Raw genomic sequence first — 17486 nt, forward strand, 5'->3', positions numbered from 1 at the left:
TTTCAATTCTTTATCACTTTACACCTAAACTATTATTTTTTTTTCTAACTAGTATTGCTGACTTCTCCAGTCTTATTTTTCATCTTGCAGACTCATAAATCTCCTTCTTACATTGTTTTGGTCACATCATTCCTCTCTTCATAGTGCTCAAGGAACAACCATTGTCTAACAAATAAAATTTTATTTTAGTGACACAGGCACTTTATAATCTTGTTACAGATTACTTTTTCTAGCTTTACATTAGCTCTATTTTGATTACTGTCAAATTAAATACCATGTTTATCCTATTTTTATATTGTTCTTTGTACATTGTTTCTACCATTCTATAAGCTTCTTAAGGGAAGGAGTTATTGCTGCCTTTCTTAGAATAATCACTGCTTAAAACAGTATCTTGCACAAAGTAGACACTTTATAATTAATTACCTTCTGACTTGACCTGCTCACCTGCCTGCTAATGCTTATACTGTCCTCTAAGTCTGCAAAGTACTTTCTCCCACATCTCCCTTGCTAATATAATTCCATTCTTACAAGATGTAGCTCAAATGATGCCTCCTCCATAAAGTTTTCTATTGGAACACTTGTGTATAGAATTGGAAGATTCAATTCAGATTTGAATTCCATTTAAGGCATGAAATAGTTGCATGATGCAATATTCAATTCATTTCTCTGAATCTGTTAGCTCAGCTTCAAAATTGTGAAAAATAATATTTTCACCATCACCCTCATTGTTTTGTAATGAGAAAGGTAGTTTGAAATCTTAAAAGTACTATATAAATGTGTGTGTGTTTGAGACTTATGAATACTCTCCTCAAGTGAAAATAATAGAACCCTCCTCAAATGTCTCATAGTACTTGTTTTCTGTCCTTCACATTTGTAATCTGATTATCAGTTATTTGCACGAGACTTATTATGTTGTAAATTTCTTGAAGGCAGGATAGAATAGAATATTTGTTGAATTGAATTGAATTAGATTATCACGGTGACAAAGTGCCAAAAAAGGTAAAAGAAACAAGAGATTTTTTCCAGCTAGAGAAATCAGGGAATACTTTGTAGAGGAAGTGATATTTTAACTTGATCTGTAGACAAAAAAACTCTTTAAAAATATTTCTATGATTTAATTTTTTATCTATATAATCTTCTTTTATGAAACCCTTCTACACCTAAAAAAAGGAAAAAACCTAAATCATCAAAACTAATCAAAGCATCATCCAGGTTACTAAAAACTTCTCTGATGAAGGTACCTTGGTACATGCTCATTTGTCTTCTTTAAAGATACAGTTAAGGGGAAGCTAGGTGGCAGAGTGGACAGAGCACCAGTCCTGGAGTCAGGAGAACCTGAGTTCAAATCCAGCCTCAAACACTTAATAATTACCTAGTTATGTGGCCTTGGGCAAGCCACTTAACCCAATTTGCCTTGCCAAAAAAAAAAAAACCTAATAAAAAAGATACACTTAGTCATTGTGTTTATCATTATTTTTATTATTATAATTTTAAAAAATTCATTACTATACATTGAAAAATACTTAAAACATAAAAATAATAAGGTGTCATTTTTATTTTTTCTGGGATAAAGACTCTTGGGAGATTTGTGCGACTATGGAAAAAAATCAGTTGCATAATCTCAGAATCTGAAAGTTGAAAGTAATACCAACATTCACATCTAGTCCAAGCCATACAATTTCATCTTTGACCTCTGTTCTAAATATAGTTTACATGTCTAAATTTAGAATAATGTATGTGTGACCAACTGTAGGGAGCCATCAATCCTTTTAGCACAGTAATATCCTGTCAGCAATGATCATTTTCTATTCTCTGAAAAATTGATGCAAAGATCACTTCTTCATCAACAAGAAATACCTAGATCCAGAAGCATCAGAATTACAAAACTCAAAAGGGGTCACCATGGCAAGAAATATCCATTTTTTAGGATTGTTGTTAGATCACGTGTACCTAAGAAAGGGAACAAGCACAAAGCAGGGAATGCAGTTAAAGAATTGGAAGTACTATCTTACACTTACATAGACAATTTCATGTACTTTCTCCCATGCATAATAAGCTTTCACAACTGCTGTGGTGAATGGAGAGGAGGAAGAGATTCCCAACCATATCCATCTCATTGGAAATTTAAGAGAGAATTGATGTTCATGATACTTTCAAGTTATTGGAGAGAGTCAGAGATAGGGAGATGGTGACAGATATAAAGACACAGAAACAGGGAGGGGGAAAGAGGGGGGAGGGGGAGAGAGAGAGAGGGAGAGACAAAAAAGAGGAGAGGACATCTGCTCTCCCTGATTTTGTGACCAGTTCTCTCACAAGCGTTGACCTGAGGACTCTAGTCACTTATATTTCATGGGAAAACTTAAATCCAACAGATGATGAAAGCCCCCTCTTATAGTTCCATTTAAATGTGTATATTCATAAACACATTATCAGCAAGAAAATGTATTACTTACTTAATGCAAACTTCTTCAACCTTTCAACTTCTATAAAAAGGATTTATACCAGATGTAGAGTAACTTGATCTAAATCCTTATGATAAGAAGGAACATTCTCCAGCAAAGAAATAAAAATCCTATGATTTGACATGAGAGAAATTTATAGAGTGCTTACTCAGTGTTTCCCCACCACCATTTCTATGACCGTGTCCCTTCATGTTTTTCTAGCAGAGAACACAGCAAGCAAAGACACAGATTGATTGTGGGAGCCTAGTTCTAAGGTAAAGATTCATTGCTGCTATAGTGATTCTATTCAAATGCTCTCTGTTTTCTTCTATGATCCCATCTCAAAAGATGCTGATTCTACCCAGGCACATGAAGGAAAAGAAGACCATGTATGGAATAATCACTAATCTGAAAACAGATGAAGGGAATTAAATGAGGTTTAAGGGAAAGACAACTGGCAGGTAACTTGAAACAAATCTTTTGTCCTAGAGTTACATAACCTAGATAATCCTTAAACTGAAGCCATTTTGTCCAAACACATCCCAACTCCACTCAAAAAAACGGAAGTCATACATACCTCAGAAGAATATTGCAAAATTTTTTAAAAATGGTATTGCGATGATGTAAGAAAGAGTATAAAAATGATCCCAAAGTACACTGATTGAGACAATCCATAGATGACCTGAGAGAAGAAAGGGAAAACTTATGGGGATACAAGTGGTAAGGGATTTCTCTATAGGTGCAAAATAAAAAAACAGTGAAGGGAAAGAAATGTTATCCAAAACAAAAAAAAGTTCAAACTACAAACTAATTTAACACTTCCTACAAACCTGAGCCTAATGGTCAATTAAAAAAGAAGATAGTACATTTCTCTCAGTATTACTGAATTGGAATTTTTTGTAGTCATAAATAATTTGAATTTTTAAAAAGAATTCTATTTTTATTTTTTAATTACTTAACCTTAGAGGAATGGCTTGAGCTTTAATTTTTGTGTAATAAACCTATTAATTTTGAATAGCATATCCTTATCAGAATATTTGATGCAAAGATTTTTGCACCTGAATAAATGCTTTTCTCCTTATTCATGTCACATTCATTTTCTTAATACATGTTTCCTGTTTTCATGTAATCAAAATTATCTGTTTTTCTTTTTGTATATGCCTCCCTTAACAACTTGGCTATATGCTAAATTTGAGTTAATTGTGTTACATGGTGTGAGAGGTTAATATAAACTTGTCTGTTAAACTAGTTTTTAATTTTACCAAAATGTCTTATCAGACAAAGCATTCTTTGCCCCAAGTACATGATATTATTGCATTTCTCAAATGCATACATTGAATTATTGAATTCATTTGTTTGAGTCACCTTTATCACTCTGTTCTCCTTATCTATTCTTTTTTTCCTTAATCAAAACAGTTATGGTGATTACTGTTCTATTATAAAATTTTATGTCTAAAATTAGGATCGCCCCTTATATTCCTACTTCCTTTTTAATTATTATTTTAAATTCAAAATATTTTCCCCTCCAAATAAATATCCCTAATGTATTCATAAATTCTATGAAGCATCTCCTTCATAGTTTGACTATAGTAGCATCAAATCTATTCATTGCTTTATATATTATCATTTACTGCATTATAAGTGTTTGACTAGCTATTTACACTTAATGTCTCTATAGACATTTAAGAAATTATTTCTTTAAGTATCATGTAAAAATTATATATACAAGCCTTGAATGTTCCTTGATAGATTGACATCCAATTATTTTTACAACATTTCTATTTATTTTAAAAATGTTACTTTTCTATCATATTCTTTTGGTTTTATTATTGCTAATTAGAAATTTTGAAGATTTTTTGTAGTTATATTTTACATACTGCTATTTATCAATGTTATAATTTCAGTAGTCATTTCAAATTTCATTTAATAATTTATTTTTTGTTTTTATATATGTAATCATATACATACAGTTGTGGTATTCAGTCAGTTTGGTTTAGTAGAACTGATAACCTAATTTTATGTTGAGTTTGGCCAATCGACTGTTAAAATTGCACCTGAAACCAGGATGAGAGCCTGGGCAGTCACCCAATGTGGAAATGAAAATTTATATTCCTTACTCTTTTTTAACATTTAATTGCTCAACAGCATTTTCTAAGTACCTGTAGTAATGGTCATTCTGTCCATAGGTAAAAAAAAAGACAGAAATATGCTTGTAATATATATTTATTCATTTCTTAAAACTCATTATACCTTTAATGAAAAAAACTACATTTTAATTCCTGTGATTTTGTTACTTCAGTAAACAAACATATAACATAAAGAGAAAAAGTACCAACCCGACTGTTCCCTACTGAGGGGAGGAGGGTGGGAAGGAAGGGTGGAGGGAAATTTTGTAACTTGGAAATATGTATGTACAAATGGATGAAAATTTTAAAAAGAGAGGAAAAAGTACCAACCAACCACTGGATGACAAGGTGTCATTTGTTTCTGCTTTGTGTTTTGCCCAAAATTCCCTTGCGATATATGAGTGCACTGGTGTTCTTTGTACAGTGAAACCAAAAGGAAACTGGGACACAATGAATCAGTTGTAAATATATATTTGACAGGTTATCTTATCACTCATTTCAGAAGCTATGGAAGTAGAAGAAAAAAAGAGAATAGATGGAATGAGTTTTGATTTTGCATATGTTCCAAGATTAGCTACTGTGATCACATGACTGCTTTCACTTCAAAAGGATACGTTTGCTTGCTGTAAGTACTATAACATAATCCAGTTTTGTGGACCTATTTTATTGCTCTGATTTGAGTATTATATGCATGAAGTATTAAACTACCTTTTGGTCTATCCTTTTGTATACTTAAAATGGGCATTAGGGCACAGAACTGGTTTCAATTTTATTTGAATCCCATCATTTCATATATACATATCTATCTATCTATCTATCTATCTATATATATATATATATATATATATATATATTTATATGCGTGTGTGTGTGTGTGTGTGTGTGTGTGTGTGTGTGTGTGTGTTTTGGCCATATTTTGACTTGGAGGGGTTGCTAGGCAATGCAGTTAATGACTTGCCCAATATCACACAGCTAGGTGATATTAAGTGTCTGAAATGGATTTGAACTCAGGTCCCCCTGACTCCAGAGTTGGTGCTCTATCCACCATGCCACCTAGTTGCCCCAACCTTTTTTTTTAATAGATAAGAATTGTGCTTTGTTAAGAGTGCCTTTTAAATTTTGTGATTTTGATTTTTTAATATGATTGTTTTCATTGCTAATGTTAAATATGATTGTTTTAATTTCTAAGGTTAAATCACACCTTAATTTCTGATGCAAAACTATCAGAGTATAAAGAATAATATTTTTAGTACCTTTCCATAGTCTTTTTGATCATTTCATGCTAAGAAATTGAGCAATTAAATTTTGGATGGAAATTCATTGGCAATATTGATCTATAGTTTGTTTTCATTAATTTATTCTTTTCTGGTTTAGTAATTAGTGCTTTATTTCTATCATAAAATGTGTTGACTTGTTTTTTCTTTCACACTTTTTTGAGTATGATTTGTGTACTATTAAAGATTTTATAAAATCAACTTATAAATTCATATGTACTAGTTTTTTTCTCTTTTTGTAGTTCTTTCACACAATTAAATTTTCTTTTCTGATATGTGATTGTTTAATATCTTTGTTTCATTCTGCTAACTGGATAATATATATATGTATATATATATATATATATATATATATATATATGTATATGTTACAGATAGTCCTAAATATCTAAGCATTACAGTAGATATAGTGCCCAACATAGTCAACATAAAGAGAAAAAGTACAGTTTGAATCTTACCCCAAATACCTTCTGTGAGACTGTAAGTCATATTACTGCTTTTTTCCCCTCAGTTTCTTCATAAATGAATTGGGATTGAAATAATAGCTACCTGTAGGGATTTGGGGAATCTAAAATGATATCATAAATGTTAAGCACTGTATAAGTTTTTCAGTGTTATACAAATGTTAAGTAATATCATTTTGATGCTCAATTTTGATGACATATAATTGTATATAGTCATTTCTGATTATTTGACCTTCACTTTCAGTATTTGACCTTCCAGAACAAAATCTGAATTGATTTCCTTAAGTATTGATTTATTAGATCTCCTTATTGTTTAAAGGACTTTCAAAAGTCTTTCCCCAAAGCCTGGAGGGATTTGCATGAACTGATGCTGAGTGAGATGAATAGAGCCAGAAAAACACTGTACACCCTAACAGCAACATGGGGGTGATGATCAACCTGGATGGACTTGCTCATTCCATCAGTGCAACAATCAGGGACAATTTTGGGCTGTCTGCAATGGAGAATATCATCTGTATCCAGATAAAGAACCGTGGAGTTTGAACAAAGTTCAAGGACTATTCCCTTTAATTTAGGAAAAAAAAAAACAGCTATCTTATTGTCTGATCTTGTTGTCTCTTATACTTTTGTTTCTTCCTTAAGGATATGATTTCTTTCTCATCACACTCAATTTGGACCAATGTACAACACGAAAACAAGCCAAAGACTGACAGATTGCTTTCCATGGTGGGGGTGGGGGGAAGTAAGATTGGGGGGGGAAAATGGTAAAACTCAAATAAAATCTTTAATTAAAAAAAAATATTTCCCCAGCATCACAGCTCAAAAGCACAAATTCTGTGGCACCCAGTTTTCCTTATAATCCAACTCTTAAAGTCACAGATTACTATAGCAAAACCAAAGCTTTGACTTATATGAATGTTTGTCAATAAGGTGTCCAGATTGTCCAAAATTTTCCTTCCAAATAACAAGCATTTTTGGTTTTGTTTGTTTGTATGTTTGCTGTATTTCATGACAACTATGGCTATGTACAGTGATCTTTGAGCCCAAGAATATAAATTGTGACACTGCTTCCTTTGCTCTCTCTCTCTCTCTCTCTCTCTCTCTCTCTCTCTCTCTCTCTCTCTCTCTCTCTGGTAGGACCCAGTTGCCAGGATCATAGTTTTTTGAATTCTAAACTTCAATTCAGTTTTTACACTCTCCCCTCACTTTCAGCTAGTCGCTTCTTAATTCCTCTTTACTTTTTGCCATCAGAGTGCTATCTGCATATGAGATTATTGTTTTCTCTAGACAACTTTAATTGGTTTTGCTTATATTTCTTTAATGATGATCTATTCCCTATTGTTCCACTATAATCTAGTCCCTCTCTCCCTGCATCCTATCATTTTAATTCTTTCCAAGATTTTAAAAAAATTTTCTTTTAAACATTTAGTTTTTTTCTATTATTTTTCCCATTTTTCATCTTTCCTCCAACATCTACTTAACTGGATAGTTCAAAATCCTGCTCCCTCTCCCATATAATCTCTGTTTTTATTATCTTTTTGTTCATTTTCCAAAAAATTCTTTGTTTCATTGTGCTTATTTCTTTTCCAATACAGACTATTTTATTTTTTTATTCATGGTTCTCTAATTTCTTTATTATTACCTTCATAGAGCTTGACCAGTACTTTTTTTTGTTCTGTTCTCTGTGCATCTTGGACAGGATTTCAAGAGGCAATGGACAAAGAAAAACAAGATTAACCAAGGAGAGAAAGCTAATCTAGGGTGAACAAGAGATTTTGATCTCAAAAAAACCTGCTAAATTAAGTAGTTAACACTGCTATTAGGGCCAAAGTTAGGAATGCAGTCTTAAATATTATGATTGCCAATCCAAACAGATAACCAACCATAAGGAGTCATGAAAATAGAGAAACATCTGGCTAGTCTGAGGGTTACTGAGTAGCCTACTATGGCTGAATCTTAGAGTCTTGATGAAGAGTAGTGAGGACATTAAAACAACAGGTTAGGGTCAAGTGTTGGGGGGAATTCAAATGCCAGGCTTTTAAGTTTCATCTTAAAGCCTGTAGGGAAACATTGAAGGTCTTTGAGGTAAGGAATATATGATTTGGATAAGTATAATAATATGACAGTGATGAAAAGAATATATCAGAGTTAGGGGAGACTAGAGTTTGAAAGACCAGTTAAGAGGCTATTTAAGTAGTGCAGGTGAGAAATAATAAAGGTATAAATGAGGTGAATAGTAGAAGGAAGGAAGAGAATGGATTGCAAAGGTATTGTTAAAGCAAACTTGTTAGAACTTGATATTTACAGTAAATAGGAGGTAAAAATGAGAGACAAGTAGCACTTCTTAAATCTTAAGATTATAATTAAATGTGAATTATCATTATCACAACTCTGATATTGTATGCCAAAGACCAAGTCAATTAACTCTTTCTAGCTTCAAGCAATCTCTACTTACTTAAATCTTCAGATAGGTTGTGATGTGGAGTGGAGGGAAGTTTCACTGATAAAATCTCAAATCCTTGATGTGTTAGTGTAGTTTATTATTAATAATAATAATTATTATCATTAAGAGTTCACAGGGGTAGCTGAGAAAATGATAGTGAGCATTAAGTGCAATTCAGAAAGAAAAACAGACAAATATGGAAACAAAGTTTGTGTTCAATTTTGTAAATATATTATAAATTTAGAATTAGAAGGGACAATTTCATCTCATCCAACCCGTTCATTTTACAGATGACATACCTGAGGCCCAGAGAGGTTGTGACTCATCCACAAGGTATATGAAATGACAAATTCAGAATTTCTAGCCTTAATTCTCACTCCAGAGTTGGTGTTATTTCCACTGGTATAGGTTGCTTGTATTTTTGTTCATTGGAAAGTTGAACATTTAAGAATATAGCCAGAGTGATGGATCAAAGTTAGAAACTTGAAATTTGGTGTCATTCACATTGAAATGATAATTGTAGTTGTGAGAGAGAAATAGCTTTTTTAGTGATATAAATAATTCCTATGAATTCTGCCAAATTGCTGTTCCATCTCCTCTTTAGTAGCGTTTTTCTGTTTTCACTTTGTTCTTTGTACCTTTGTGTAAAAACAGAAAACAAAGAACTGAAATTCATGAGCTGAATTTTGCTATTAGTGAAGGCTTTTTTTGAGAATGAAAGGGGAAATTATTATCAGTGATATATCTGTTTACTCTTTAAAAGAAAAAAACATAATTAGTGTGATCATTTGTAAAGTTCTTCTAGGCAGCTGAATATGATTCAAATTCTTTTTTCTTTTATTGCTTTACCAGACTTAACATATGAATTAATAGAATTTTCTAATTATTTTCTAATTAGAATATTCTGAAATTAAATTAGGAACTACAGGATCAAGCACTTTTTTGATTGTGTTCTTTTCTTTAAAGCACCACATTATTCATTCCCTTTGCTCTGGCAGGGAGAAATTAATTTGCTTACCTGTATTTTCTTGTTCTTGGTTTAACCTGTGAGTGAAAAGGATGTCCCATTATAATTTCTATTTCTTGATCTTGTTTAAACCCAGGACCTTTAACCTTGCTTTCCTTTGCCTTTTTGAGTACTTAGTGTAATACATATTGCCAACTTGCTTGTGGCTGAATATAACTTGCTCAACTGTGAATACTTATTTTATAGCATGAAGCATCAAATCAATAATAGCACTTGAAGTATTCACATCCCTCTGATTTTTATTGGATTGACCAGATAAATTAGGTTGTTCACAGAATGTGATGCAATCTGGAATTAGAGTGTTTTCTTCAAGTGACAGAAGCTAAGTAGGGGTTGGTGGGTGGATGGTGAATGACTTTTAACAAATGAACTAATAACTCAAATATCCAGGGAATTTTTATATTGGGATATACAACATACTCTGTAGGTTTCTGAGAATAAAACAAGACTTTGGGGACTAAAATGAGATATTTAATTTCTCATTTCTTTTGGAAAGGGAAATAGTATTCCCTAATACTCTTTCTATCCCCATTCTCCCCTGAGAAAATTATTCTAAAATTATAATAACCTGAATTATCCTCTTGTCTGAAAATCTTAGTCTGAAGAGATTATGAAATAAATGTCTGAGGGAGTTTGACAAAATGTACATTGTATCTAATTTCTGGCTAAAACAATAGGTACTTTCTATATCCATCTTATCTTATTTGAAGGCACCAACATTCCTGGGTATTTGACAATCATGTAATCTAATCAGCTTGAAAATTTAGCTCTTCAGACATGTGAACTTCTAAGGTACCTTTGAGTAGAAATCTATGAACCTGTAACTTACTTTGCTTTGTAATGTTGAGATAACATTTTAATGAGAAGAAATATTAAGGGACAAGCGCTGATTAGGAAACAGCATGGATTCTTCAAATATTTGATAATATGTATAGAATTCTAAAAGTAGGAAAACCCACCATATACCAAGATAAACTACAACCATCTATAATTTTACAAAAGAAACTTCATCTCCTTATTGACCATTTTCACTAGTTGATCCTCATGTCTGCAACTCTTTCACTCTTCATCTCTGTCTATTAGGTTTTTTGGTTTCCTTCAAGTCTTAAGTAAAACTCATTTTTGACTAGAAACCTTTCCTGTTCATTCCTAATGCTAGTACTTTCCCTCCATTGAATATTTCTATTTGAGTATGAATGTATCTTCTTTGCAAATAGTTGTTTATTTTCATCCATTAGATTATGAGCTCTTTGACAGCAGGGATTGTCTTTTGCCATTCTTTGAATACTCATTCCTTAGTACATTGTCTAACATATAATAAGTATAGAAAAAAGGTTTATTTATTGTCATTACTGATTTACTGATTTCTCCATTATAATTCCTCCACTAATCCTCAGATATTGCTGGGTGGAAGAAGTCTCCTGACTGGACTTCAGTTTTATTATCCAATATCAGGTACCATCACTGCTACATGCCTATCTTTTTACTCTTTGATCAAAATCTTTTCTGTTCAAGTCAGCTATATCATCATTTTCAAATTCTCAGTAGAGTTTGCTTCAGTTAAAATAGATAAATAAATGATGTCATCTGTAATGAATTCTCTCTTTTCCTCAGTTCTATACTGCAAAACTCCTCAGAATAAGTTCCTACTTTCTTCACTTTTGTTCCAGTCACAGAAGATGTTGTGGGCAACTTATATTTTTGTAAATATTTTTCCATTTCATTTAGATTGTCAAATTTATTGGAATAGAGTTGCCCAAAATAATTCCTGAATTATTACTTTAATTTCCTCCTCATTGGTGGTGAGTTCACTTTCTTCATTTATGATACTAGCAATTTGGTTTTCTCCTTTCTCTTTTTTAATCAAATTGACCAGAGGTTTATAAATTTTATTTTTTTCATAAAACCAACTCTTGATTTTATTTATTAGTTCAATAGTTTTCTTGCTTTCAATTTTATTAATTTCTCCTTTAATTTTTAGAATTTCTAATCTGTATTTAATTGGGAATTTTTAATTTGTTCTTTCTCTAATTTTTTAGTTGCATATTTGGTTCATTGATTTCCTCTTTCTCTAATTTATTAATGTAAGCATTTAAAGATATAATATGTCTGTTGATAGCCACCTTGAGTGTACCCCATAGGTTTTGGTATGTTGTTTCATTATTGTCATTATCTAGGATGAAATAATTAATTCTTTGTATAATTTGTTGTTTGATCCACTCATTTTTTAAATTCAGGTTATTTAGTTACCAATTGGTTTTGGGTCTATATCTACCTGACCCAATATTGCATATGATTTTTATTGTACTATGATCTGAAAAAAGATGTATTCACTATTTCTGCCTTTCTGCAATTGATCATTAGTTTTTTATGCCCTAGTATGTGGTCAATTTTTGTGTAAGTGCCATGTACTACAGAAATAAAAAGTATATTTATTTCTATCCCTATGCAATTTCCTCCATAAAGCTATCATATCTAGATTTTCTATCAATCTATTTACCTCCTTAACTTCCTGGGAGTGAGAGTGGGAGGTTAAGGTCTCCCACTAGAAGAGTTTTGCTGTCCATGTCTTCCTGTATCTCTTTTAATTTCTCCTCTAAGAATTTGGATGCTATACCATTGGGTGCATACATATTTATTATTGAAATTACTTTATTGTCTATGGTACCTTTTAGGAGGATATAGTTTCCTTTCTTATCTCTTTTAATGTTATTTATTTTTGCAACTACTTTGTCTGAGATAAAGATTGCTACTCCTGCTTTTTTCACTTCAGTTGAAGCAAAATATATTTTACTTCAACCTTTTATCCTTTACTCTATATGTAACTCTATGCTTCAAATGATTTCCTTGTAAACATCATATTTTAGGACTCTGGTTTTTAATCCACACTGCTATTCATTTACATTTTAAGGGAGAGTTCATCCCATTCACATTCAAAGTTATAATTGTTAAATAATTATTACCCTAGATGCTATCTTCCCTCTGTTTGTATTTTTCCCCCTTTTCACTATATCCATATTCCCCAGTATTTTGTTTCTGAATACCCCCACCTTCAGTGTGTTTGCCCTCCTATATCAACCACCCCTCCCCTTTCTTTCCCCTTTCCTCTTCTTCCTTCCCTCCCTTCCTTCTGTTAGTTCTCCTTTTGCTCCTCCTCCCCTTCCCCCTTTCCCCTTTTCCCACTTTTTCCCCTTTTAATAATTGAAAAGTAAAATACATTTCTTAACTTGACTGAGTGTGGAGTGTGTGTGTAAGTTAACATTAAGCCAAGTCTGATGAGAGGAAGTTTCAGGTGGTTCTCAGCTCTTCCCTTCTTCCCTTTTATTACAAGAGGACTTTTGTACCTCTTAATGTAATGAGTTTTTACCCCATTTAATTTCCTCCATCCTCCCATCTCCTTACTGTCCACCCCTTTTTAAGGAAGTATTATTTTTAAATCATTCTGAGTCACAGAAAAGTCATGAGTGTCCATCACTTCTGGCTAAACACATTCTTTCTAATAGAGTTTCATCGCTCAAGAGTTATAAGTATCTTTCTCCCACATGAGGATATAGCCAGTTTCATCTTATTCAACAGTAGTTTTTTCTTTACCCCTTTTCATGTGACTCTTGAGCCTCTTGTTTGATGTCCAAATTTTCTATTTAGCTCTGGTCTTTTCATCAGGAAATGTTGGAAGTCTCCCATTTCATTAAATGTTCATCTTTTCCCTGGGAAGAGAAGGCTTAGCTTTTCTGTGTAGTGGATTCTTGGCTGCATTCCAAGCTTCCTTGCTCTTTGGAATATCTCATTCCAGGCCCTTTGATCCCTTAATGTTGATGCATCCAGGTCCTGCATAATCCTTACTGTGGCTCCTTGGTATCTCAATTGTTTCTTTCTGCTGCTTGCAGGATTTTCTCTTTTATCTGAAAGTTTTGGAATTTGGCCACAACATTTCTTGGTATTTTCATTTTAGAGGGCATCGATGTATTCTTTCAATAACTATTTTGCCCTCTGGTTCCATGATACCAGGACAGTTTTCCATCACTAAATCCAGTAATATTAAGTCCAGGCTTTTTTTTCCCTCTTCAATGTTTTCAGGAAGACCAATAATTCTCAGGTTGTCCCTTCTTGATCTATTCTCGAGGTCAGTGGTTTTGCTGATGAGATATTTTACATCTTCTTCTATTTTTCTGATTTTTTGGTTTGGTTTAACAGATTCTTGCTGTCTCATGAAGTCGTTAGTTTCCATAGATTCAATTCTTTTTTGTAGAGAAGAATTTTCTTCATTTACCTTTTGCATCTCCTTCTCCACTTGGTCAATCCTATTTTTGTAAGAGTTTTCAGTTTGACCAATTGAGGTTTTGAGATAATTATTTTCTTTTTGCATTTGTCCAATTGTGTTGACCAAGGATTCGTTTTATTGTTGCAAGGTGTTAATTTCTCTCCCAAATTTTCCAATTGATTTTTAAACTCCTTCCTGATTTCTTCAAGGAAGTCTTTCTGTGCTGGAAACTAGATTATATTCTCCTCAGAGGTTTTAGGTCTCTTTGAGTTAGGGTCTTTTCCTTCTAGGAATTTTTCTATGGACTCTTCTTTTTTCATTTTCTTAAGACCTTCTATTAAAGAGGGGCTGGTTATCAGAGGTTTTGGTGTTGAGATCCCTAGAGGCTTTACTCACTGGGTTTAGTAACTTCAAGTAGGCCTGCTTGTAGACTGTGTTGGCTGCTTTCTCTGGAGTGTCTCTGAGCTTGATTTGAGGCCCTCTCCCTTGGCATGGAGTGGGAGGTTGAAGCTGATAAATACTTTTATCTTTGAGCAATGGTGGGCTTTGCTCTAGAGCAAGCTAATTGCTCTCCCTATTCACAGCTGAGGGAACTCTGCTGTTCATACCAGAGCTTGGAGCAGAGGTGGGCTATAATTGTGTTTGTTCTGGGAAGAGGCATCAGCTGAAGTGGAGGAATGGACTCTGAGTTCCTCCAAGCCAGAGGAGCCCAGGGATCAATGCCTGCAACTCTCCTGCACTGGAACTTACCCTCCAGTCCTGCCAGCAAGCTGCAGATCATCAGTGCCACTAACAATACCTCTGCTCCCCAGTTGGCCCATGCCCCTGCTGCCAATCAGCCTAGTCCCACTCTCAGGCTCTCAGTCTCTCACCCTGTCCTGTGATGGCCCAGGCTCACCCAGCTCTGTTGCTCACAAGTGAGCCTGGGGTGGATGTGGGCTTTAATTATTTTTTGTTTACTGGGAAGAGGCTTCAGCTAAAATGAAGGTATGGATTCTGAGTTCCTCCAGACCAGAGGAGCCTGGGTATTGATTGTCCACAACTCTCCCATGCTGGAGCTCACCCTCCAGCCCTGCCAGCAAGCTCCAGACTCTCAGTGCCCCAACCAATGCCTCTGCTCCCTGGTCCCATTCTCAGACTCTCACCTTGCCACTGATCAGGCTAGTCCCTCTCTCAGGCTTTCAGGCTCTCACCCTATCCTGTGCTCCTGGCAGAGTGCACCCTCTGTGCCCAGGTTCACCCATGATCCCAGAAGACAAAACTTGAGGTAGATGTTTTTCTCCTAATTTCTCTTTCTGAGTTTTGTTGATCCAATTTCTGTTGAGGTTTGTTTCATATTATATATGAGGGAGGATCAGGAGACTTTAACACAGGGCCTGTCTTCTCTCTGCCATCTTGGCCAGAATACCCAATTCTGTTTTTCAAGTAATTATTTTCTTTAGTTAGTTTTTGTATCTCCTTTTCCATTTGTTCATTTTTGAAAGAGTTGTTTTCTTTATCCATTTGCCAATTCCCATTTTTTTAAAGTTGCCTTTTTATTTGCTTAATTGTATTTTTAATGTAGTTGCTTTCTTCAGTTAAATTTTGTGCTTCCTTTTTAAAAATGTTGAATTTCTCTCATTTTTTCCTCAATTTTTCTACTTGTTTTTAAAACCTTTTTCAAGCTCTTCCAAAAGCATATTTCTCTCTCTGAATTCAGATGTAGTACTATTTCTGCCATCCTCTTCTGAGATGGTGTTGTAATTTTCATTGTCTCCATAATAACTTTCTATTGTCATGGTTTTTCTGACTTTTCTTACTCAATTTGACCTCTGCTCCTGGGTCACAGGGACGCTATTCCAATATTCTCATTTGGGGAAGAGACCTGCTCACTAGATTTCTGGATTGGAAACACTAATACTTGCTCTTTGGGCTGGGGCTGTTCAGCCCAATTGCACTACCTTCAAAGGGTGTGTTGTGCACATTTTTTGAGTCCTCCTAGCTGGTCTGTGGAGTGTTGGCCTGCTGAGCTAGGACCCAGGGGCCTTGAAAATAGGTCTCTGCTGTGGCCAAGAGGCTCTGACTGTTTGACTCTGAAGTACACCCATGCTGGTCTTCACTCCCTATGCCAGGCTCTGTTCCCTATGCTGGACCATGCCTCCCCTCCACCCTATTACAAGACCTTTCCTGAGTTCCTTATCAGATAACTTAAGCTGGAACATGCTTTACTACTTTTTTTTGAGTTATGTCATTCTAGAATACACTTAGAAGCTTGATTAATATTGTTTCTGAGGGAATCCAGGAGAGCTTAGGAAAATTTCTGACTTCTACCCACCATCTTATATCTGCTCTTCCTCACTCCCCTCCCTACCATGATCCAATACTTGATCAATGAGACAATGTGCATTTGGATTGGAAAAGTAGGATTTTACTGGAAAGAGAAGATCATCTAGAAGTCAGAAGGAGTCATTTGAGTTTACTAAAAAGTGGAGTCAAATCAAGTAAACCATAATATTTAATATTTAGTGTTGAAAGACAGGTTAAAAAGAGAGTTGTGATGAAGGAAATTAGAGGGACCAAGGAGTGCAGCATAGAGAGGAATGTAAATTGGCCTATACATCCTTAATCTATCAGAGGAAGAGTTCAGGCAGATTCTACTTCTAAAGTGAGAACTAGTGCACCAGTAAAATGAATTTCAAGGGTGAAGAGGGTGTAGTGGAGAAAGTCTTATGGATGATAAAGAATGCAATCTTGGAAGGAATGAAAAGAAAATAAAGTTTCTACCACATTTTAAGAAAAAATTGCTAATGTAGAGGATGAACTGAAGGAAAGCATTCCAGAAGGGCAATAAAGTAATAGGTTTTTAGAATAGTTCAGTCTTAATGGGATTAGTGTCTGAACTACAAAGGTGTTTATACGAATGGAGAGAAGGGGAGATTCATTAGAGGTATGTAGATGCAGAGAATACAGATTTGCGGAGATGTAGAAGAAGAAATGTCAAGATTTGATAACTATAGATATATGAAGTAAAGAAGAATAAAAAGTCAAGGGTAACTCTAAAGTGACAAACCAAGGTACTAGAGGAATGTTAATTTATTATAAATGTGGAAGTCAGAAATTATAGTGAGTTTTTTAGAAAGATAATGGGTTTTTGTTTTGAAGTCTTAGTCTCCCTTATCCCATCTCACCCCAATTTCAGTTAATTGTCAAACCCACCTAACCTATTTGTTCTCTTCTCTCATCTTCTATCATGAGTTCAAGCCTTTATATTTCTTTTTTTTTTAGGTTTTTGTAAAGCAAATGGGGTTAAGTGGCTTGCCCAAGGCCACACAGCTAGGTAATTATTAAGTGTCTGAGACCCAATTTGAACCCAGGTACTCCTGACTCCAAGGCCAGTGCTTTATCTTCTCCACCACCTAGCTGCCCCTGAGGCTTTATCTTTCATAGACAGAAGCTTCATAATTGGCATCC

This window comes from Macrotis lagotis, chromosome 2, assembly GCF_037893015.1.
Source record: "Macrotis lagotis isolate mMagLag1 chromosome 2, bilby.v1.9.chrom.fasta, whole genome shotgun sequence".
Lineage (NCBI taxonomy): Eukaryota > Metazoa > Chordata > Mammalia > Peramelemorphia > Peramelidae > Macrotis > Macrotis lagotis.